The sequence below is a fragment of the Schistocerca nitens genome, chromosome 12, assembly GCF_023898315.1.
Source record: "Schistocerca nitens isolate TAMUIC-IGC-003100 chromosome 12, iqSchNite1.1, whole genome shotgun sequence".
NCBI lineage: Eukaryota > Metazoa > Arthropoda > Insecta > Orthoptera > Acrididae > Schistocerca > Schistocerca nitens.
Window position 1 is genome coordinate 174,740,952 of NC_064625.1, and position 23,759 is coordinate 174,764,710.

Consider the following 23,759-nt stretch of genomic DNA (forward strand, 5'->3'; position numbering starts at 1 on the left):
GTCGACCTGGGACCGGACCGCAGCGACGCACGGATGCACGCCAAGACCGTAGGATCCTACGCAGTGCCGTAGGGGACCGCACCGCCAGTTCCCAGCAAATTAGGGACACTGTTGCTCCTGGGTTATCGGCGAGGACCATTCGCAACCGTCTCCATGAAGCTGGGCTACGGTCCCGCACACCGTTAGGCCGTCTTCCGCTCACGCCCCAACATCGTGCAGCCCGCCTCCATTGGTGTCGCGACAGGCGTGAGTGGAGGGACGAATGTGTCGTCTTCAGCGATGAGAGTCGCTTCTGCCTTGGTGCCAATGATGGTCGTATGCGTGTTTGGCGCCGTGCAGGTGAGCGCCACAATCAGGACTGCATGCGACCGAGGCACACAGGGCCAACACCCGGCATTATGGTGTGGGAAGCGATCTCCTACACTGGCCGTACACCACTGGTGATCGTCGAGGGGACACTGAATAGTGCACGGTACATCCAAACCGTCATCGAACCCATCGTTCTTCCATTCCTAGACCGGCAAGGGAACTTGCTGTTCCAACAGGACAATGCACGTCCGCATGCATCCCGTGCCACCCAACGTGCTCTAGAAGGTGTAAGTCAACTACCCTGGCCAGCAAGATCTCCGGATCTGTCCCCCATTGAGCATGTTTGGGACTGGATGAAGCGTCGTCTCACGCGGTCTGCACGTCCAGCACGAACGCTGGTGCAACTGAGGCGCCAGGTGGAAATGGCATGGCAAGCCGTTCCACAGGACTACATCCAGCATCTCTACGATCGTCTCCATGGGAGAATAGCAGCCTGCATTGCTGCGAAAGGTGGATATACACTGTACTAGTGCCGACATTGTGCATGCTCTGTTGCCTGTGTCTATGTGCCTGTGGTTCTGTCAGTGTGATCATGTGATGTATCTGACCCCAGGAATGTGTCAATAAAGTTTCCCCCTCCTGGGACAATGAATTCACGGTGTTCTTATTTCAATTTCCAGGAGTGTATGTTCGTCATGATGGGGTGCACGCGGTGTGCAATCAGTGTACGATACTCCTTGACCGTCATCGTGCGTAGCACGAGCTCCACTGGACCCACGGATGCCTTCGTGTATGTTCCCCAGAGCGTAGTGGAGCCGCCGCCAGCTTCTCTCCGTGCACCAGTTCAGGTGTCGAGGAGTTGTTCCCCTGCAAGACGAGGGATCCGCGTTCTCCCATCGGCGTGTTGGAGCACGTATCAGGACCCACCAGGCCGTGCAGCGCTCTGCCACTTCGCCAGCGTCCAGTGCCGATGTTGTGGTGTTACGTCCATGGGTGGTCGGCTGTGGAGGCCCATCGTTAGGAGTGTTCGGTGCACAGTGTGTTCTGTCACACTCGTACTCTGCCCAGCAGTAAAGTCTGATGTTAGTTGCGCCACAATTCACCGCCTGTCCTCTTTTACCAGTCCGCCCAGCATACGACGTGCGGCATCTGTTATATACTTACTGGAACGCTATCTGGCGTATATGTAACAAAAATGGAAACGTCATAAAAACGTAAGTGTTCCTGTGATCAAAATCGTTAAACTCCGAAAGTTCACCACCGATTCCTTCGAAATTTTGACAGAATGCTGCATTCAATTCCACACGTTATTTTAGGTGCCTATTTTCAATATATGTAACATACAAATATGTAATACACAAAGGACAGAAACTATTTCTAAAAATCTCAAAATTTCTGGACCAATTTATTTCAAAAACATTCTGATGGACATAGGCGATATATATTTGTGTTCTTGTGGTCTTCAGTCCTGAGACTGGTTTGATGCAGCTCTCCATGCTACTCTATCCTGTGCAAGCTCCTTCATCTCCCAGTACCTACTGCAGCCTACATCCTTCTGAATCTGCTTAGTGTATTCATCTCTTGGTCTCCCTCTACGATTTTTACCCTCCACGCTGCCCTCCAATGCTAAATTTGTGATCCCTTGACGCCTCAAAACATGTCCTACCAACCGATCCCTTCTTCTAGTCAAGTTGTGCCACAAACTTCTCTTCTCCCCAATCCTATTCAATACCTCCTCATTAGTTACGTGACCTACCCACCTTATCTTCAGCATTCTTCTGTAGCACCACATTTCAAAAGCTTCTATTCTCTTTTTGTCTAAACTATTTATCGTCCACGTTTCACTTCCTTACATGGCTACACTCCATACAAATACTTTCAGAAACGACTTCCTCACACTTAAATCTATACTCGATGTTAACAAATTTGTCTTCTTCAGAAACGCTTTCCTTGAAATTGCCAGTGTACATTTTATATCATCTCTACTTCGACCATCATCAGTTATTTTGCTCCCCAAATAGCAAAAGTCTTTTATTACCTTAAGTGTCTCATTTCCTAATCTAATTCCCTCAGCATCACCCGACTTAATTCGACTACATTCCATTATCCTCGTTTTGCTTTTGTTGATGTTCATCTTATATCCTCCTTTCAAGACACTGTCCATTCCGTTCAACTGCTGTTCCAAGTCCTTTGCTGTCTCTGACAGAATTACAATGTCATCGGCGAACCTCAAAGTTTTTACTTCTTCTCCATAAATTTTAATACCTACGCCGAATTTTTCTTTTGTTTCTTTTACTGCTTACTCAATATACAGCTTGAATAACATCGGGGAGAGGCTACAACCCTGTCTCACTCCCTTCCCAACCACTGATTCCCTTTCACGCCCCTCTACTCTTGTAACTGCCATCTGGTTTCTGTACAAATTGTAAATAGCCTTTTTTTCCCTGTATTTGACCCCTGCCACCTTCAGAATTTGAAAGAGAGTATTCCAGTCAACATTGTCAAAAGCTTTATACATAGGTAACTAAAATATATAAGCGGAAACATTTTTACCAAAGTCTCAAAAAGTACTCGACCAATTCGATTCACATTTTTACACCTTCCCGTATTAAACTTTTTTATAATAAATATATACTGCTGTTATACATTGTTGGGGACACTGCCGTAACGTAGCACTGTCCGTGCGGGCGAGGAGGTTTGCGTGCTCCGGATCCGGAGGACTATGCCGGCGGTAGCGTAGCTACCAGCAGGGTCACCCATGCCGGACAGGCCAAAGGGGAGGAGCCAGACAAAGTGTGTCCCACAACGACCTGTCGCCCCCTTTCCTATCCCAAACCTGTCCTCACCATTTCCTTTTCCTGTCATTCCCTGGTATATGTACAAAAGGGCAGAAAGACCTCTATAGGCGTGGAGAAGCCAATCTTTCTACGGGAGAAAACCCCGAATGAAAAATCCTGGTCCTCCAGGTTGGGGGTTGGCGACGGGCTACCAACCCGTCCTGGAAAAAATAATCACCGGTACTAGCATCACAGAAGAGCCTCGGATAGGACTGACTCTTACAGAGTCAGGTCGTTTTACAAAGGTCGTTTTACAAAGCAAGAACAAGGACTACGGAAGGAAATACAACTAGGGACCTGGAATGTCAGAACCCTATACCAACCTGGGGCAGCAAAATGTGTAGTAAGGGAGGCAGATAAGTATCAAATTGATCTATTGGCCCTGCAAGAAACAAGGTGGACAGAAACCGGAGCTACAGAAATGGAAAACTATGTCATATTCAATGGAGCCTCAGAAACAAACCACTCACTAGGTTCAAATGGCTCTGAGCACTATGGGACTCAACTGCTGAGGTCATTAGTCCCCTAGAACTTAGAACTAGTTAAACCTAACTAACCTAAGGACATCACACACATCCATGCCCGAGGCAGGATTCGAACCTGCGACCGTAGCAGTCTCGCGGTTCCAGACTGCAGCGCCAGAACCACGCGGCCACTTCGGCCGGCACCACTCACTAGGAACTGGTTTTGCAGTGAAGAAATCACTCTGTACCACTCTCATAGATTTTAAATCAATCAACCCCAGAATCTCACTCCTAACCACAGACACGGGAAAACACAAACTCACATATATAAATTGTCATGCCCCAACCGAAGAAAGCGATGACATCAAAAAAGATATTTTCTACGAGGAATTAGAAACGGTTTTAGACAATGTACCAAGTGAACACTACAAAATTATTCTTGGAGATTTTAATGCGAAAATAGGGAAAGATGCAGCCTTCATGGGGACCATCGGAAAGCACAGTTTACATGATGTGAGCAGTGATAACGGCACTAGGCTGGTTAGCTTTGCGACTGCAAAAGGCTTGTTTATCAGTAGTACCGATTTCGACAGGAAGAGAATATATAAAGGAACCTGGGTGTCTCCAGATGGGAAAACAGTGAACCAAATTGACCACCTAATTGTAGAGAAGAGAATAAAGAAGTGGATACAAAATGTTAGAACGGCAAGAGGTGCGGAATGTGGATCAGACCACTTCCTTGTCAGAGGAAGGATGAAAACAATATGGAGAGCCAGGAAGCGCAAAAGAATGCAAAGAGTCACTCGATATGACCATGAGAGTCTGACTGAAGATAATATAAGAAGAACTTTCAAGATAGCACTAACAAACCGTTTTGAGGCTTTGAATGAAGAGGAAGGAGATACTGTGGTGGATCAGAACTGGAAGGCGATTGCAGAGACCATTAAAGAAACAGCCCAAGAAGTAATCCCAAAGCGAACTAGGGGAAAAAAGAGTGTGGTTCAATGAGGAGTGTAAGGAAGCCATCAGGGAGAGACGACGGGCCAAACTACTGTGGATACAAATCAATATGCAAGGAGAAGAAAAATCGAAGTTTGAAGAAACACGACGGCAGACCCGAGCCACATTGAGGAAAGCAAAGAGAAAATATGTTAAAAGTATCATGGAGGAAGCTGAACAAGACTTTCATGGAAATAGGTATAAAGAACTTTATAGAAAAGTGAAAAGTTTTAAAGGAGGGACATACCATCAACACAGATTCATAAAAGATGCCAATGGAAGAATGTTAACAGAAGATCAAAAAATTGGAAGAAGATGGATGGAATACTTCAGAGAATTACTAAACTCTGATTAACCAACCGAACTACTTGAGTTTGATGAACCAGTAACAGTAGACCCAGAATATCCTCCACCCACCATTGAAGAGATAAGGAACCAGATTAAAAACCTTAAGAATGGTAAAAGTCCAGGTGAGGACGGTATTCCTGCTGAACTTCTCAAGGCTGGAGACGAAATCCTCTGTTTCAAAATCCACAAGCTAATCGAGCAAATTTGGGTAAAACATGAAATACCAGAGTAATGGAAGGTAGCTGTGATATGCCCCATATATAAAAAGAAAGACAAATCCGTATGTGACAACTACAGAGGCATAGCGCTACTCAACGCCTGTTATAAGATCTTCTCCAACTGCCTATTGGAACGAATAAAACCTATAGCAACAGACATAATTGGAGAATACCAAGGAGGTTTCCAGGCAGGGCGATCAACCACGGACCAGATTTTTGTCCTAAAACAGGTCTGTGAACAAATGTACGAATACGGACGAGAGATACATCTCCTGTTTGTAGACTTCAAGAAGGCTTACGACAGTATACATAGACCTAGCCTGATCAGAACTATGACAGAGTTTGGTATACCAAAGAAGTTGGTCAAAGTGGTAGAGGTATGCCTAAATGACACAAAACTTAAGGTTAAGGTAGGCAATCAAATGACAGAAAGCTTCCAAGTTGTAACAGGATTACGCCAAGGAGATGGGCTATCACCTGTCCTCTTCAACCTGGCACTCGAGAAGGTAATGCGGGATTTCAACAAAGAAAACATCAAGGGCATTCAAATTGGTACTGAACAGATTACGTATCTGGTCTATGCAGACGAGATTGCACTATTAGCATGCACACGAGAAGATCTGAAGAGAAGTATCCAGACCTCGGAGTTATTGGCAGCTAGGATCGGTCTACAAATTAGCTCTGAAAAGACAGAGTATATGACCATAGGAAGAAAGATCCAGAACTCTCAAGATTTAATTGTGAACAACACCAGGTATAAACATGTGAAAGAGTTCAAATACCTCGGATCATTTTTTACAGAAGTAACATCAACTGAAGGAGAGATAAATCACGACTGCAGGCGGGAAACAGATACTATCACTCTCTAGACCCTATATTAAAATGTAGAAGTGTCTCGCAACAACTAAAGCTACGGTTGTATAAGACATTAATAATGCCAGCAGTACTTTATGGTTCTCAAACCTGGAGCACTCGAAAACAAGACCTTAAGCGACTGATAACATTTGAAAGGAAAGTCCTCAGGAAAATATTTGGACCAGTCAGAGATCAGACTACTGGAGAATGGAGAAGACGCCATAACACTGAATTAGAAGAGCTGTACAAGGAGCCTAACATCTTGGGAGTGATGAGAAGCAAAAGACTGCAATGGGCTGGACATGTTGTTAGAATGGAGGCAACAAGATGGCCCAAAATCACAATGGACTGGATCCCGTCAGGCAGCAGACCAGTGGGAAGACCTAGAAAGAGGTGGATCGATGGAGTGAGAGAAGACCTGTTGCAGCTGGGAGTCACGGAAAACTGGATACAGACAGCAGAAGACAGAGACGGGTGGAGAGCTCTAACTGTGGTGGCGCGCGGTCCTCTGGGCCTGATCGCGTGAAGAATGAAGAATGAATACATTGTTGGGAACCAGCAAAGTTGCATTTATGGCGTATCAGCTTATGACTGTAAGATTACTACAGAATCTGATTTTGCAGTAACAATAAACAAGGCTGAAATTCAGAGAGGGAGAAGAGGAGGTGGAAAGAAGGATAGAGACAGGAGAACATGGACAGAGATAGGGGAAGGAGGACCAGAAGGAGATGGATAGAGAGGGAGAGAGAGAGAGAGAGAGAGAGACAGAGAGAGAGAGAGATTAGGATATATGTTCAATTGCTATATATACAGGGTGACAATTATAGACCGATATGAAAAAAACATAAATTATTTAGAAACTACGGCGTGCACACACTTTATTCGACATGTAAATATTCGGATTTAGGTTATGACATTTTCGATATGCCTGCCATCATTGGAGGTGATGGGCGCAAACGAAATTCGGCATGGCCCGTTGAAGTGTCGGAACATCGATGCTGTCGATGACCTCCTGAATGGCTGTTTTCAGCTCGGCACTGGTTTTGGGGTAATTGCTGTACACCTTGCCCCACAAAAAGGACTGCCATGTATTCAGATCCGGAGAATATGGCGGCCAGTCGAGGCCCGTGTTAGTGGCCCCTGGCTACCCCAGAGCCAGAATGCGGTCCCCAAAGTGCTCTTCCAGGACATCAAACACTCTCCTACTTCGATGGGGTCGAGCGCCATTTTGCATGAACCACATCTTGTCGCAATCAGGGTAACTTTGGATAATGGGGATAAAATCATCTTCCAGAACCTTCAAGTACTATCCGGCAGTCACCGTACCATAGAGGAATATCTCAGCGATTGTTCCGTGGCTGGCCATTGCACACCACACAGTCACCTATTGAGGGTGGAAACACTTCTCGACCGCGAAATGCGGATTCTCAGTCCACCAAATGCGTCAGTTTACCCTACTGACGAATCCATCCAGATGAAAGTGCGCTTCGTCGCTGAACTAAACCATACTATTTCCTATCATGCCCCGCAGCCAACCGTGCAGTTTGAACGTCCTAATGCAAACCGTTCTGAAGTTATGACAATTTCATTTCATATAGTTCAATAATTGTGACCCTCTATCAGAAAGGTGTGCTTCTCTTTTCTTTGTGACAGCCGGGATCAGATAATTTCTAAAGCACTCATACATAAAACTCGCAAACTTTAACTGAAAAATAATTAAAACTTTTGTATTCGCGAGTTCGCAGCTCGTGGTCTCGCGGTAGCGTTCTCGCATCCCGAACACGGGGTCCCGGGTTCGATTCCCGGCGGGGTAAGGGATTTTCACCTCCCCCGAGATGACTGGGTGTCATTGTGTCGTCTTCATCATCGTCATTCATCCCCATTACGGTCGTAGGAAGGCAATGGCAAACCACCTCCGCTAGGACCTTGCCTAGTAAGGCGGTGCCCGTCTTCCGCATCGTTCCCTACACTCTATCAAGGAGTATGGGACTTCATCATGATCATCATTGTATTCGCGAGCTAACAATGAAGTTAACCGTGAACTCAGAGGCAGTTTCATATAGAATTTCGATAGGAGGAAGCACCAGTAAGAAAACCGTTTTGATGAGCATTGTACGGTTCACGTGAAGCCATGTGGTGCAACCACTGTAAAGCAAAAAGCGTGCGACGCAGGGACGCGGAACTGGGGGAGGGATCGCCCACACAGCCTCGCTGTAACACAGGGGGGACACAGGGTGGAGTTTGCCCGCCGACAGTTAAGAGCCGTAGGACTGAACGATGGCGACAGGTGTAGCGGTACTGTATTCAGACATCTGGCAATCTTTAGGCACAACCTGTGAACACGATATTATTTAAAGAATCGAACTCCTATGTATAAAAAGAACGTCCGAATATTTTACAAGTCAGTTAGTGAGTTAACTAGCTCACGTGAGCGAAAAAAAAATTAGAAAAAGAAAATCTCGTTTTAGAGTTTGTTTTAACCCTTTGTTACCTGACGGTACTTGAAAGTACCAGTAAGTTTTGACTCTCATTATTTTCTCGTGGTGCAGTTTCGTGATCTGAGAGCCTGTCGGTACGTAACAGTAACTCTGCTCTACTGTTTCATAGATGTTATTGTGCAATACATAGACCTCTCTGGCGATCAGAGCTTGAAATTGTTTTTCGCGCGCTGCTGTGAAAACAGAAGATTGTATGTGCATGTTTCCATGATGTTGCCTGAATTTGTGCGCAATTTATTGAAACTTCCGTTGAGTTTTCCATTGTACGTACTTACCTTCTTTGTTTTTTTATATTAGTTTGAAGCATTACGTTAAATGTGAATGAGATGAAGTGGAAAATATAAGGCGGACTTATTAGTACCGCCAGGTTGTGCCAACACTTTACTGTAGCGACAGTGCGTTACCCCTCACTAGTTGTTCTGTCCACTTTTTCTCACACAGAAATAGGTAAATACATTTGCCTGTGGAACAATTAAAACACACAGGAAAGGTTTGCCATGCAATTTACCTAAAGAAAAATGTCTAAATCAAATCACAGAGAGTCTTCTTTAGACCTAACAGTATTTCAATGGAAGGAAAATAAAGTAGTGTATTTTCCGTCAAACTTCCATGGCACTGAACAGAGCGTAGTGACAAGAAAACAGAAATATGGAACTAGTATGACTATACCATGTCCAGTTACTGTATGCGATTACAATAAAAACATGGGTGGTGTGGATCATGCAGACAGATTACGTTCAACTTATGGTCTTGACAAGCGATCAAGGAAATGGTGGCACCGTCTCTTCTGGGGAGCAATAGAAATTGCTTTTGTCAATGCTTACGTCATTTTCAGTGATCTACATGGGGCACTGCCACTGCTGGAATTCAGGCGTGCTGTGGCACTAGGGCTAATGAATGAGCAGCAAGTGTCAAATCTCAAAAAGAGAAACTCTGGTGAAATAATTCTCCCAAAGAGAAGGAAGGATAGCTTTTCTGTTTCGAAGGATGTACGTCTTGGCAACTGAGGAAACCATTTTGTAGTGTTCAGTTGTAAAAGAGGACGATGCGAAATGTGTGCGAAAAATAAAATTCAGTCGAGACCACATTCACAATGTAGTACATGTAAAGTGTATTTGTGCTGCAATGAGAAAAAGAACTGTTTCCTACCATTTCATGAGGTATCACTAAATATGTGATATGTATACACTGTCAAAAATGTATAGCTAAGTTACTATGTATTGTGAAGTTGCACTAGAATAAATTTATGTGAAATTTAAAAAAAAATTCAGAAATATCATATTTCTGTTAATTAATTTTCTAATGTAAAAATATTTAATATTTATGTGGAATAAAGTACAACTTATAAAAATTGGAGCATTTTCTGCGCATGTTGTGATTCTGTCCATGGAGTCTGACGGTACTTCTGAGTACCAGGAGAGAAAAAAGTTGTGAAAAATAAAATAAAATTTTACAAAAAATCCTACTGTGATTTGAGACCACAATAGCATAAATTCTGCAAACAAAATGTTAAAAAGTAAATTTTTTCTTATGTCAGGAAACAAAGGGTTAAGTCGTCAAGTGCTCTCATTATGAACTGGATGAGAATTGGGTAATTTGCTCTCAGTTTGAAGAAAAAGCTAGTTTTTCACGGCTGTCGATGATTACGACATTACATCTCCTCAACTGTGCGTCGCACAGTGACGTAATTTTGCAGGCACATTCAGTAGTGTATGTGGATACTGTCTGCAAACTGTGGTGCAAATAGATTCCGTCCACTGGAGAAATAATAAATTGAAACGTCGTGCCCGAGGTTGGATTTTACAGCGAAAATTTAGTAACTGATAATTTGTTTTCCTTTCGAAATTACACTGAAGAGCCGAAGAGACTGGTACACCTGCCTAATATCGTGTAGCTCTCCCGGGAGCACGCAGAAGTGCCGCAACATGATATGGCATGGACTCGACTAATGTCTGAAGTAGTGACGGAAGGAACTGACACCACGAATACTGCAGGGCTGCCCATTAATCCGTAAGAGTACGAGGAGGTGAAGATCACATCTGAACAGCACGTTGAAAGGCATGCCAGATGTGCTCAATAATGTTCATGTCTGGGGAGTCTGGTGGCCAGCGGAAGTGTTTAAACTCGGAATAGTGTTCCTGGAGCCACTCTGCAGCAATCCTGGACGCGTGGGGTGTCGCATTGTCCTGCTGGAACTACCCAAGTCCGTCGGAATGAACAATGGACATTAATGAATGCAGGTGATCAGACAGGATGCTTCCACCTGTCATAGACCTATCTAGACGTATCAGTGGCCCCATATGACTCCAACTACACACGCCTCACACCATTACAGAGCCTCCACCAGCTTGGACAGTCCCCTGCTGACATGCATGGTCCACGGATTTATGAGGCTGTCTCCACACCCGCACGCGTCCATCCCCTCGATACAATTTGAAACGAGACTCGTCGGACCAGGCAACACGTTTCCAGCCATCAACAGTCCAATGTTGGTGTTACGGGTCCAGGCGAGGCGTAAAGCTTTGTGTCGGGCAGGTATCAAGGGTATACCAGTGGGCCTTCGGCTCCGAAAGCCCATATCGGTGATGTTTCGTTGGATGGTTCGCACGCTGAATATTCTTGACGGTCCAGCTCTGAAATCTGCAGCAATATGCGAAATGATTACGCTTATGTCGCGTTGAACGATTCTCTTCAGTCGTCGTTGGTCCCGTTCTTGCAGCGATCTCAGAGATCTGATGTTTAACCGGATTACACTCGTGAAATGGTCGCACGGGAACATCCCCACTTCACCGCTACCTCGGACATGATATGTCCTATCGCTCGTGCGCCGACTGTAATACCACAGGTCTGTATTCGAGTACACAGTTCCTTGGCATTTCAGTGTAATTCGCTTTATATAAGCCGGATTAGTTATAGATCTACTCCCCTATAGCGACACATGAAAATTGATGCCGGGCTGATACTCGAACAAAGAAGAAATTATTTGATAGTAAATCTGTACCTATGATAAGCGAATTAATTACGAAAGTAAAAAAAATTATGGGTTACTAAATTTCAGTTTATTTTCTAAGTATTTCGCACAGCTGTGGATCGTCAACATTGTCTGTTCCTTAAGAAATTCGTGTAAGTTCTTCCCTTTCATCATTTACTGAAACGATGTCAGCAGAAAAAGGTTCTAAGGGGTTTTAAATTATGTGTAAACTTTGTTAGGAGTAGCTAGCTGCCCTCATTCTCAAATACTGGACAAATATAATCTGGGTAATTGGCACCGTGAGTTAATGCTGATTTATGACATACGTAGTAACTTACTGCTTTAAACCTTTAACGTGAGATTACATATCTTGATGAGCAGATTACGACAACATTTAAAATTTTTAATTTCGGCCAATGTAATATAAAATACTGAAAATGAAATTTTTGTTACCCTTGAAAGGCTGGGAGTGAGACCGCACAACGTGCATCGGGTTATCGTTTAGTAACGAAGACACTGAATAGTCGCTGAAATAAATAAGAGCATCCTTAACTGCGCAACGGCCTTGCCGCAGTGGATACACCGGTTCCCGTGAGATCACCGAAGTTAAGCGCTGTTGGGCGTGGCCTGCACTTGGATGGGTGACCATCCAGGCCGCCATGCGCTGTTGCCATTTTTCGGGGTGCACTCAGCCTCGTGATGCCAATTGAGGAGCTACTCGACTGAATAGCAGCGGCTTCGGTCAAGAATACCATCATAACGACCGGGAGAGCGGTGTGCTGACCACACGGCCCTCCTATCCGCATCCTCCACTGAGGATGACACGGGGGTCGGATGGTCCCGATGGGCCACTTGTGGCCTGAAGACGGAGTGCTTTCTTAACTGCGGCGTTGTTCACTGAAACAACATTTTCTCTGAATGGCTGCCGTTCCATTTTAGCCAGAAGTTGGTCTTTCACGCATCTAAATATCTGTGATGTCATATCTCCTCAAATCTGTGTCGCACAATGATTTAATTTTCCACGTACCTTCAGTGCTATACGTTGATACTGTCTGCAAAATGCGTTGGATAAAGAAAGTAAATAAGTAACAAACTCTAGTGTTGTGTCTGACGTTTACGTTTTAGTGCAGGAAGAGTGAAAATTTAATTAGTGATAAACGTTTTTCCTTCCACCACTTTGCTAGTGTTGGTACCGAGAAAAACTTTCGTAAGTGTTTAAAATTGTTTTGGTTGGCACGAGAGCCAACACCGTGTTACTAGAGGAGGCCGAAAGGCACGCGTTTTAGCCCACGCAAACTGGCGTGAGGTCTGGAACAGGACAAGGAAATTAGAATTTAGAAAAACGGACGTAGCTGGTGGAATACTTAACTTTAATCCGTTAATGAAGAACGTCGGTCTTGACGGTACATGAGTCAATATCAATAGTAACTGATAACGGCGCCTTGCTAGGTCGTAGCAAATGACGTAGCTGAAGGCTATGCTAAACTATCGTCTCGGCAAATGGGAGCGTTATTTGTCAGTGAACCATCGCTAGCAAAGTCGGTTGTACAACTGGGGCGAGTGCTAGGAAGTCTCTCTAGACCTGCCGTGTGGCGGCGCTCGGTCTGCAATCACTGATAGTGGCGACACGCGGGTCCGACGTATACTAACGGACCGCGGCCGACTCAAAGGCTACCAGCTACCAACTGTGGTGTCTGGCGGTGACACCACAAAAATTATGCGTAAATCTTGTCGGAAGTCGCTAATTGATCTCATTCTCAAAAAGTAGATAAATAAATTCCGGATATTTGCACACCTGTCTTACTGCTACTGTCTCATTCATTACTTCCCAGTGCTGCTGTCTCTTCTCACTATCATTCTCTTTCTCTTTATCATTGCGATATACTGTGTCTCTCATTATCACTGGATCTCGCTGACTTCCGCTTTCTCCTTCTCTTTCTTCCTCTGCCACTGACAATGTGTCCTCCACTCTTTTCCTACCACTGTTCTCTCACTATCAACCATGTTCCACTGCCACTTTCTTCCTTTCTTTCTCTCACACTGTCATTGTCTCCTTCGCTCTTTCTTTACCACAGCCACTGTCTACTGACTTCCAGTATTTATTACTTTTCCGTCCCAGCATAAAAAAGTGCAAAAATCTTCGCATGGTAAAAATTTTGGGAAAATTTTTAAAGGTGCTGAGGAACGTAGACTGAGGCATCTGGTATCCCGCTTTTCAGTTAGAGTCTTTTAAAACTTTTTTGTGCTCCGATCAAAGAACTTTTCCGCTAGTTCCCTTCTTTTTCCTGTCACAGGAGGATAAAAAATTCATGGTTCAGTAAAATTTTGAAATTTTTGAGATAACGCAAAACTAGTTTTGCACATGAGACCGTATAACATGTGCACAAAAATTTCGAATGTGCTTCAGCGCTACATCATGGGGTTCCAAGAAGCCCTCTGATTATAACGGAGACATTTTAGAACCTATTTCTCCTTGCTGCGACACTTTGTAAACTGCTACATTTTGAACTCACGCCGGATTTGACGTGCGTATTTTACGAGCAGCGAAATTTTAAGCCTCTGTATCTCGGAAACAGATCAAGATTTCAAGCAAATTTTCAAGACTTTTCCGGATCGGGATCTTAGGAATATCTCGTAAAGATTTCTGCCATTTGCTGTGAAAAGCTGTGTTGGAATCGGCGGCCCGGTTTTGGTACGGAAAAATTGTAAAAAAACCCTTATTTGGGATTTTCTAAGGAGTCACCCATGAACAAATGGTACCTACATAAGCCAATTAAGGCCGATTGTAGAGCATGTCAAATGCAAAAGGAACCAACCGACTTGCTCCATTTGCCTAAGCAGCAGGAAGTGTGTAATAGTCAAACTTTCTATCTGTAATAAGACTGTTGATATTTTTAAAAATATCGGCCATCTGACATTAGAGGAGTATCACACAATACATCGACAAAAGGTGTCATAACACCGAAGGAAAAAGTATCGAGATATAGGGCTATAAAAACGTCGGCTGCACATTGTAAATGTACCGCTGTTTTTAGAGTCGTATATTTACGTACTGCTTTACCATTAGATATTTTGTACATCAACAAACTAGCAGTCTCCCTATCCTCCTTACAAAAAAAAATGGCTCTGAGCACTATGGGACTCAACTGCTGAGGTCATTAGTCCCCTAGAACTTAGAACTAGTTAAACCTAACTAACCTAAGGACATCACAAACATCCATGCCCGAGGCAGGATTCGAACCTGCGACCGTAGCGGTCTTGCGGTTCCAGACTGCAGCGCCTTTAACCGCACGGCCACTTCGGCCGGCTATCCTCCTTACAGCAAGAACTGCAAGAAAAATGATAAATTTGAAAATTTGTGAGTTGATACTGTGACTTTGTGCAGAGAAAAAACTTGTATTACAATACGTTTTGGTCGACTGTTCTGCTGTTAATTAATACACGCGTATACGGTGCACAGTCATGGAATGTTTTATTCTAGTTAACGATTCATACCTTATTCTCTTAATTTGCCATTGGCTGTAGAACGAAAAAAACTTTTTTTCAGGCTGATGTAGGAAAATTGCTTGGTGAAGGTGAGCGTTGCAGTTTCTGTTGGTAGCGATGAGCGCCGATTACATGAGCATTTCCCCTCACACGTCTCCACCCGCCGCAAAGACCAATCTTGTCATTTAGGTTTTTGTTCGTCATTCTCAGCAACTGATTTTGAAGAAGCCAACGGCCGTGCCGCAGTGGTAACACCGGTTCCCGCCATATCACCGAAGTTAAGCGCTGTCGGGCTAGGCTAGCACTTGGATGGGTGACCATCCGGTCTGCCGAGCGCTGTTGGCAAGCGAGTTGCAGTCAGCCCTTGTGAGGAAAACTGAGGAGCTACTTGACTGAGAAGTAGCGGCTCCGGTCTCGGAAACTGGCATACGGCCAGGAGAGCGGTGTGCTGACCACATGCCCCTCCACATCCGCATCCAGTGATGCCTGTGGTTGAGGATGACACGGCGGCAGGTCGGTATCGCTGGACCTTCATGGCCTTTTCAGGGTGGAGTTTTTTAGTAGTTTCATTTTTGAAGAATGCCGATGTGAAGAAATAGCACACTAGTTTCGTTTTATATATATATATATATATATATATATATATATATATATATATATATATATATATATATATATATAAACGCAACTGATGTGCTATTTGTTTACAACAGAAACTTGTTATTGCATTCTCACCGCCACCTACCAGTGCAACCGAACTTCTTCTCCTGAGCCACTTGTACTTGCTTCACGCAGTCAAAAGAAAGACCGGACGTCATGAAAGCTCAAAAAGTACTACGACTCCTTCACACAGTGAAAGTAAAATTATCTTCTAGTAGATTTTCAAAAGAACAATTTTAAATATTTACCGAAAATTGCGAACAAAGTATAATATAAAATAAAAATATCGGCACTCGACATTATCATTTAGATACTGACATATCGATATATCGCGAAGAATATTTCAGTGACATATAGTGATATTTTCTGGGGTAAGTATCGATATATCAATATTCTATCAACAAAATGGTTCAAATGGCTCTGGGCACTATGGGACTTAACATCTGTGGTCATCAGTCAAATGGTTCAAATGGCTCTGAGCACTATGGGACTTAACATCTGTGGTCATCAGTCCCCTAGAACTTAGAACTACTTAAAGCTAACTAACCTAAGGACATCACACACATCCATGCCCGAGCCAGGTTTCGAACCTGCGACCGTAGCAGTCGCGCGGTTCCGAACTGAGCGCCTAGAACCGCGAGACCACCTCGGCCGGCTTGCATCAACACCCCGACCCTGTGCTGTATGATAGTGACCGTAAGGCGATCCTTCTGTTGGAAATACAAGTGTTCCGTAGCCCGAGAGCTCTCCAAAACACTTGAACCTACCTTTCTGTCACAATGCGTACCGGTGAGGTAATAAAGAAGGAACACGAACGGCACACGCGGCTAAAACAAAGTGTAAAATTGGCGGTATCGGAACCTCATGAGAACAGTGGCTCTGACATCGATTTTAATGACGTACGTGTGCTGGCTAAGAAAACAAACGTTTATAAGAGAAAGGTCCGAGAAGCGGTTGAAATTTCCAAGAATGCGTGTAATTTCAATGGAGAGGACGGTTGTGGGATTCCTCCATCGAGGCTCCCCGCCATCAAGGAAGTCAGTATGCGGCCGCGGCGTGCGAGCGACATAAACAACGCGCTGCCAGTCACCTCGGCGGACAAAAATAATTTGGGTAAACATTCCCCCTCTCCAGCTCTGTCCGTTTCGCATATAGCCAATGATGACGGACAAACCATTAGCTGTAGGAGGAATTTGAACCAATAACTTTTCTCCAGCGTAAGTGTGTAATAGTGCCTTTCTGTCCAACGACGATGGGCCACCAATAATATCCACAGAAGGTTAGCCAACAGCGCCCCTTCTTCTGCGTAAGAGCAGGAATATTAGTTTACGACGGTGGCCCACCAAGGGCACCCACAATAATTTAAACCAATACTCTCACTGAGTTGAGGGATGAAATAGTGAAGGCAGCAGAGGATCAAATAGGTAAAAAGACGAGGGCTAGTAGGAACCCTTGGGTAACAAAAGAAATATTGAATTTAACTGATGTAAGGAGAAAATATAAAAATGCAGTAAATGAAGCAGGCAAAAAGGAATACAAACGTCTCAAACATGAGATCGACAGGAAGTGCAAAATGGCTAACAGGGATGGCTAGAGGATAAATGTAAGGATGTAGAGGCTTATGTCAATAGGGTTAAGATAGACACTGCCTACAGGAAAATTAAAGAGACCTTTGGAGAAAAGAGAACCACTTGCATGAATATCAAGAGCTCAGATGGAAACCCAGTTCTAAGCAAAGAAGGGAAGGCAGAAAGGTGGAAGGAGTATATAGAGGGTCTATACAAGGGCGATGTACTTGAGCACAATATTATGGAAATGCAAGAGGATGTAGATGAAGATGATATGGGAGCTATGATACCGCGTGAAGAGTTTGACAGAGCACTGAAAGACCTGAGTCGAAACAAGGCTCCGGGAGTAGACAACATTCCATTAGAACTACTGACGGCCTTGGGAGAACCAGTACTGACAAAACTCTACCATCTGGTGAGCAAGATGTATGAGACAGGCGAAATACCCTCAGACTTCAAGAAGAATATAATAATTCCAATCCCAAACGAAGCAAGTGTTGACAGATGTGAAAATTACCGAACTATAAGTTTTAAGTCAGAGCTGCAAAATACTAACGCGAATTCTTTACAGACGAATGGAAAAACTGGTAGAAGCCGACCTCGGGGAAGATCAGTTTGGATTCCGTAGAAATGTCGGAACACGTGAGGCAATACTGACCTTACGACTTATCTTAGAAGAAAGATTAAGGAAAGGCAAACCTACGTTTCTAGCATTTGTAGACTTAGAGAAAGCTTTTGACAATGTTGACTGGAATACTCTCTTTCAAATTCTGAAGGTGGCAGGGTAAAATACAGGGAGCTAAAGGCTATTTACAATTTGTACAGAAAGCAGATGGCAGTTATAAGAGTCGAGGGGTACGAAAGGGAAGTAGTGGTTGGGAAGGGAGTGAGACAGGGTTGTAGCCTCTCCCCGATGTTATTCAGTCTGTATATTGAGCAAGCAATAAAGGAAACAAAAGAAAAGTTCGGAGTAGGTATTAAAATCGAAGGAGAAGAAATAAAAACTTTGAGGTTTGCCGATGACATTGTAATTCTGTCAGAGACAGCAAAGGACTTGGAAGAGCAGTTGAACGGAATGGCTAGTGTCTTGAAGGACGGTATAAGATGAACATCAACAAATGCAAAACGAGGATAATGAAATGTAGTCGAATTAAGTCGGGTGATACTGAGGGAATTAGACTAGGAAATGAGACACTTAAAGTAGTAAAGGAGTTTTGCTATTTGGGGAGCAAAATAACTGATGATGGCCGAAGTAGAGAGGATATAAAATGTAGACTGGCAATGGCAAGGAAAGCGTTTCTGAAGAAGAGAAATTTGTTAACATCGAGTATAGATTTAAGTGTCAGGAAGTCGTTTCTGAAAGTATTTGTATGGAGTGTAGCCATGTATGGAAGTGAAACATGGACGATAAATAGTTTGGACAAGAAGAGAATATAAGCTTTCGAAATGTGGTGCTACAGAAGAATACTGAAGATTAGATGTGTAGATCACATAACTAATGAGCAGGTATAGAATAGAATTGGGGAGAAGAGGAGTTTGTGGCACAACTTGACAAGAAGAAGGGAGCAGTTAGTAGGACATGTTCTGAGGCATCAAGGGATCACAAATTTAGCATTGGAGGGCAGCGTGGAGGGTAAAAATCGTAGAGGGAGACCAATAGATGAATACACTAAGCAGATTCAGAAGGATGTAGGCTGCAGTAGGTACTGGGAGATGAAGAAGCTTGCACAGGATAGAGTAGCATGGAGAGCTGCATCAAACTAGTCTCAGGACTGAAGACCACAACAACAGCAACTCTCACGTCTCCAGCACAAACGCGGGAAAACTCCCCTCTACAACAGAACGCAACACTATGCCCTGACAGTCTTCTGGCAATAGCGGACACCGGAAGATCCAGAAAAAGATCCCAGCAGAGGGGTCGAATCATCGATTATTTTAGAGGAAATATGACGCGGCCTAACAATCCAGAAAGGTTTAACTGCAGATTTAAATAAGGTAATAAATGTTAGTGACGTAAGTCGCTTCTGTAGTTGAATCGCGAAGGGGAAAAGTGACGACGACAGAAATAGAGTTGTGAGTGAGGCTTGCAGCACGCTCGCTCAGGCTTCCGTGAAGCAGTCTTGCAGTGGAACGGGGGAGATTAAGCCGCCGCTCTCCCATTAGCAGCTGAAGAGCTGGCGGACTTTTAGGTCGGTTTTCGCGCAATTATCCGGCGCCGTGAATGCGCCGGCAACAAGTGGGCGCTAACTCAGCGCTAAGCGAGCGGCAGGAAGCGGCAGAAATACGGCGCCGACGAATAACATTACCGCCCTCTGCTTACGTCAGCTCAGACCGTCTCGCTGGCGGCACGGCTAACCAGTCCGCAGCGGGACCGCCTCGTGGCGCAACTCACAGCTGTGAAGGCGCTCCTAGCCGAGCTATCGAGCCACCTCTGGACAGCTACGCAGTTATTTAAAATCTGTAGCCTGCAAGTCCTCTTCCAATTCCAAAACATTGCCCATAATACACAAATCAAAAAAGTTTTGCATCACCTCTGTTCCGAGTTCCGGAACCTGTACAGAAAATTGGAATAGAGATCAACATAAACATCGTTTCTGCCATTTTTACTGCTCTTGAAAACCAAACATTGCATGTTGAACCACCATACAGCGAGATCTAAAGACGTGGTGGTCCAGATTGCTGTACACACCGGTACCTCCGATACCCAGTAGCACGTCCTCTTGCATTGATGTATGCCTGTATTCGTCGTGGCATACTATCCACAAGTTCATCAAGACACTGTTGGTCCAGATTGTCCAACTCCTCAATCCCTACTCGCCGTAGATCCCTCAGAATGGTTGGTGGGTCATGTCGTCCATAAATAGCCCTTTTCAAACTATCCCAGGCATGTTCGATAGGGTTGGTGTATGGAGAACATGCTGGTCACTCTAGTTGAGCGATGTCGTGATCCTGAAGGAAGTCATTCTCAAGAATTGTCCTCCATTAATACGAATGCCTCGCCAATAAGCTGCCGATGTGGTTCCACTGTCGGTCGGAGGATGGCATTCACGTATCGTACAGCCGTTACGGCGCCTTCCATGACCACCAGCGGCGTACGTCGGCCCCACATAACGCCATCCCAAAACAGGAGGGACCCCTCCACATTGCTGCACTCGCTGAACAGTGTGTCTAAGGTGTTCATCCTGACCGGGTTGCCTCCAAACACGTCTCTGACGATTGTCTGGTTGAAGGCATATGCGACACTCATCGGTGAAGAGAACTTGATGCCAATCTTGAGCGGTCCATTCTGCATGTTGTTGGGCCCATCTGTACCGCGGTGCACGGTGTCGTGGTTGCAAATATGGACCTCGCCGTGGATGTCGCGAGTGAAGTTGCGCTTCATGCAGCCTATTGCGCACAGTTTGAGTCGTAACACTACGCCCTGTGGCTGCACGAAAAGCATTATTCAACATGGTGGCGTTGCCGTCAGGCTTCGTCTGAGCCATAATCCGTAGGTAGCGGTCATCCGCTGTAGTAGCAGCCCTTGGGCGGCCTGAGCGAGGCACGTCATGGACAGTTCGTGCCTCTCTGTACCTCCTGCATGTGCGACCAATATCGCTTTGGTTCACTCCGAGACGCCTGTACACTTCCCTTATTGAGAGCCCTTCTTGGAATAAAGTAACGATGCGATCGAACCCCGGCACTGACCATCTAGACACGGCTGAACTACAGACTACACGAGCCGTGTACCTCCTTCCTGGTGGAATGACTGGAACTGATCGGTTGTCGGACCCCCTCTGTGTAATAGGCGCTGCTCATACATAGTTGTTTACATGTTTGGGCGGGTTTAGTGACATCTCTGAACAGTGAAACAGACTGTGTGATTCAATATCCTCAATCAACGTCTATGGTCAGGAGTTCTGGGAAACGGGGTGATGCAAAACTTTTTCTGATGTGTGTAATGTAGAAATGGAAGATGACGTAGATGACGATGAACTGGGAGATATGATACCGCGTGAAGAGTTCGGCAGAACACTGAAAGATCTAAGTCGAAACAAGGCCTCTGGAGTACACAACATTCCATTAGAACTACTGATGGCCTTGGGAGAGCCAGCCACGACAAAAATCTACCGTGTGGTGAGCAAGATGTATGAGACAGGCGATATACCCTGAGACTTCAACAACTATATAAGAATTCCAATCCCAGAGAAAGCAGGTGTTGACGGGTGTGAAAATTACCCAACTGTCAGTTTAACATGTGACTGCTCCATAATACTAACACCAATTCTTTACAGACGAATGTAAAAACTGGTAGAAGCCGACCTCGGGGAAGATCAGTTTGGATTCCGCAGAAATGTTGGAACACGTGAGGCAATAGTGACAGTACAATTTACCTTAGAAGGTAGATTAAGGAAAGGCAAACCTACGTTTCTAGCATTTGTAGATTTAGAAAAAGCTTTTGACGTTGTTGACTGGAATACTTTCTCTCAGATTCTCATGGTGGCAGAGCAGGGAGCAAAAGGCTATTTACAATTTGTACAGAAAGCAGATGGCAGTTATAAGAGTCGAGGGGCAGAATGGGAAGCAGGGGTTGAGAATGGAGTGAGACAGGATTGTAGCCTATACTCTATGTCATTCAGTCTTCATACTGAGCAAGTAGTAAAGGAAACAAAAGAAAATTTAGGAATACGAATTAAAATCCACGGAGAAGAAATAAAAACTTTGAGGTTCGCCGATGACATTGTAATTCTGCTGAAGAGCAGTTCAAGTGAATGGACAGTGTCTTGAAAGGAGGATATAATATGAACGTTAACAAAAGCAAAACGAGGATAATGGAATGTATTCGAATTAAATCAGGTGATGAAGAGGGAGCTACATTAGGAAATGAGACACTGAAAGTAGTAGATGATTTCTGATCTTTGGGGGGCAAAATAACTCATGATGGTCAAAGTAGAGAGGATATAAAATCCAGACGGGCAATGGTAAGAAAAGCCTTTATGAAGAAGAGAAATTTTTTAACATCGTGTATAGATTTAAGTGTCACGAAGTCTTTTCTGAAAGTGTTCGTATGCATTGTAGCCACGTATGGAAGTGAAACAGGGACGATAAATACTTTAGACAAGAAGAGAAGAGAGGCTTTCGAAATGTGGTCCTACAGAAGAATGCTTAAGATTAGATGGGTAGATCACGTAACTAATGACGAGGTACTGAATACAATTGGGGAGAAGAGGAGTTTGTGACACAACTTGACTAGAAGAAGGGATCGGTTGGTAGGACATGTTCTGAGGCATCAAGGGATCACCTATTTAGTATTGGAGGGCAGGATGGAGGGGAAAAATCATAGTGGGAGACCAAAAGATGAATACGCTAAGCAGATTCAGAAGGATATAGGTTGCAGTAAGTACTGGGAGATGAAGCTTGCACAGGATAGTGTAGCTTGGAGAGCTGCATCAAACCAGTTTCTGGAGTGAAGACCACAACAACAACAACAACAACAACAACAACAGTCTGCAAGTCTCGTGATGCTGAATAGCCAGAGCCGTATGGAGCATCCTTACCAGGTATCTCTCACTTCCTAGCACAGCTGCAGTCTAAAACCGTACGGTTACAATTAAACTGCCGAAGTTGCCAGCGCTGCAGTGCGGGTTGTATACATCACAGGACGCCGAAACATCGTAGGTACAGTATGTTCATTGATGCAAAGCGCTCAGGAAGTAAGCAGAAAAAAAGTACTTCCGCGCTCTGCCACCATGTGAAAATATGGCGCTGTACGCTGTCAATGTGATGTAGATGCTGGAAAACCGAAGGAACGACTAAGCGCATGATAAGGGTGACTCCGCCATGTTTATTAGGATATGGTCACAAGTTAGAACATGTGTTCAGTAAATGGTGCGGAAGAAGGCCAAACGATCCTTTTTTTAAAAAAGCAACTTCTTTAAAACAAAATACAAATGAAAATGAAAATCCTTTTACACATAAGTAGTGGTTTCTTTCAAGGGCAACATTACTCGATGTAAGCCCTTTCAGCACGAATCATCGCCTCCAATCTGTTACTGAAGCGCGGTGCATAGTCGCGAATGGTGCTTCGATAGCGGTGCGTGGAGATGCGACATTAGGGAGCCCCGTCTTATTGGTAACTCTTTCGATTACGCTCCAGACACAGAACTCGATGGAGTTCAAATCTGGGCTATTTGGAGGCCAGAACTCCTTTGACCAGAACATGTCAACGTTATGCGAGAGCCAGTTTTGCACTAAATGGCCTGTATGATCCGGTGAACCATCCTGTTGAAAGACATATTGTCTCCCGAATTAAGATCCACGGTTTCACAACATTCGCCAAAACTTGCAGATAAATTTCTTTTGTGACGGTCTGTCCCTTTTCCAAACATTGTGGCGGCATGACATCACCCTCACTGGACACTACACCTAGGTCGTGAACCGCAGACTCCTCCGTATCATTATACATGGCCGCAGTATCGTAAACATCTTCGTACTTGCATTTATTACACCTTTGACTTGGATAACGTGTAGCGAGTTTCACCGTAGGAAGTCTTACGTATCTACCAA

At 44.5% G+C, this 23,759-nt stretch overlaps 1 protein-coding gene and 2 pseudogenes across 1 annotated transcript in view; 2 read left to right on the top strand and 1 right to left on the bottom strand.

The window, feature by feature from the left end:
• The window catches only part of LOC126214988 (acetylcholinesterase-like), a 762,016-nt gene that overhangs the window by 620,793 nt on the left and 117,464 nt on the right, over positions 1 to 23,759 (bottom strand). The window lies entirely within an intron of this gene.
• On the top strand, positions 12,055 to 12,172 carry LOC126215426 (5S ribosomal RNA; annotated as a pseudogene).
• LOC126215493 (5S ribosomal RNA) lies at positions 15,213 to 15,330 on the top strand (annotated as a pseudogene).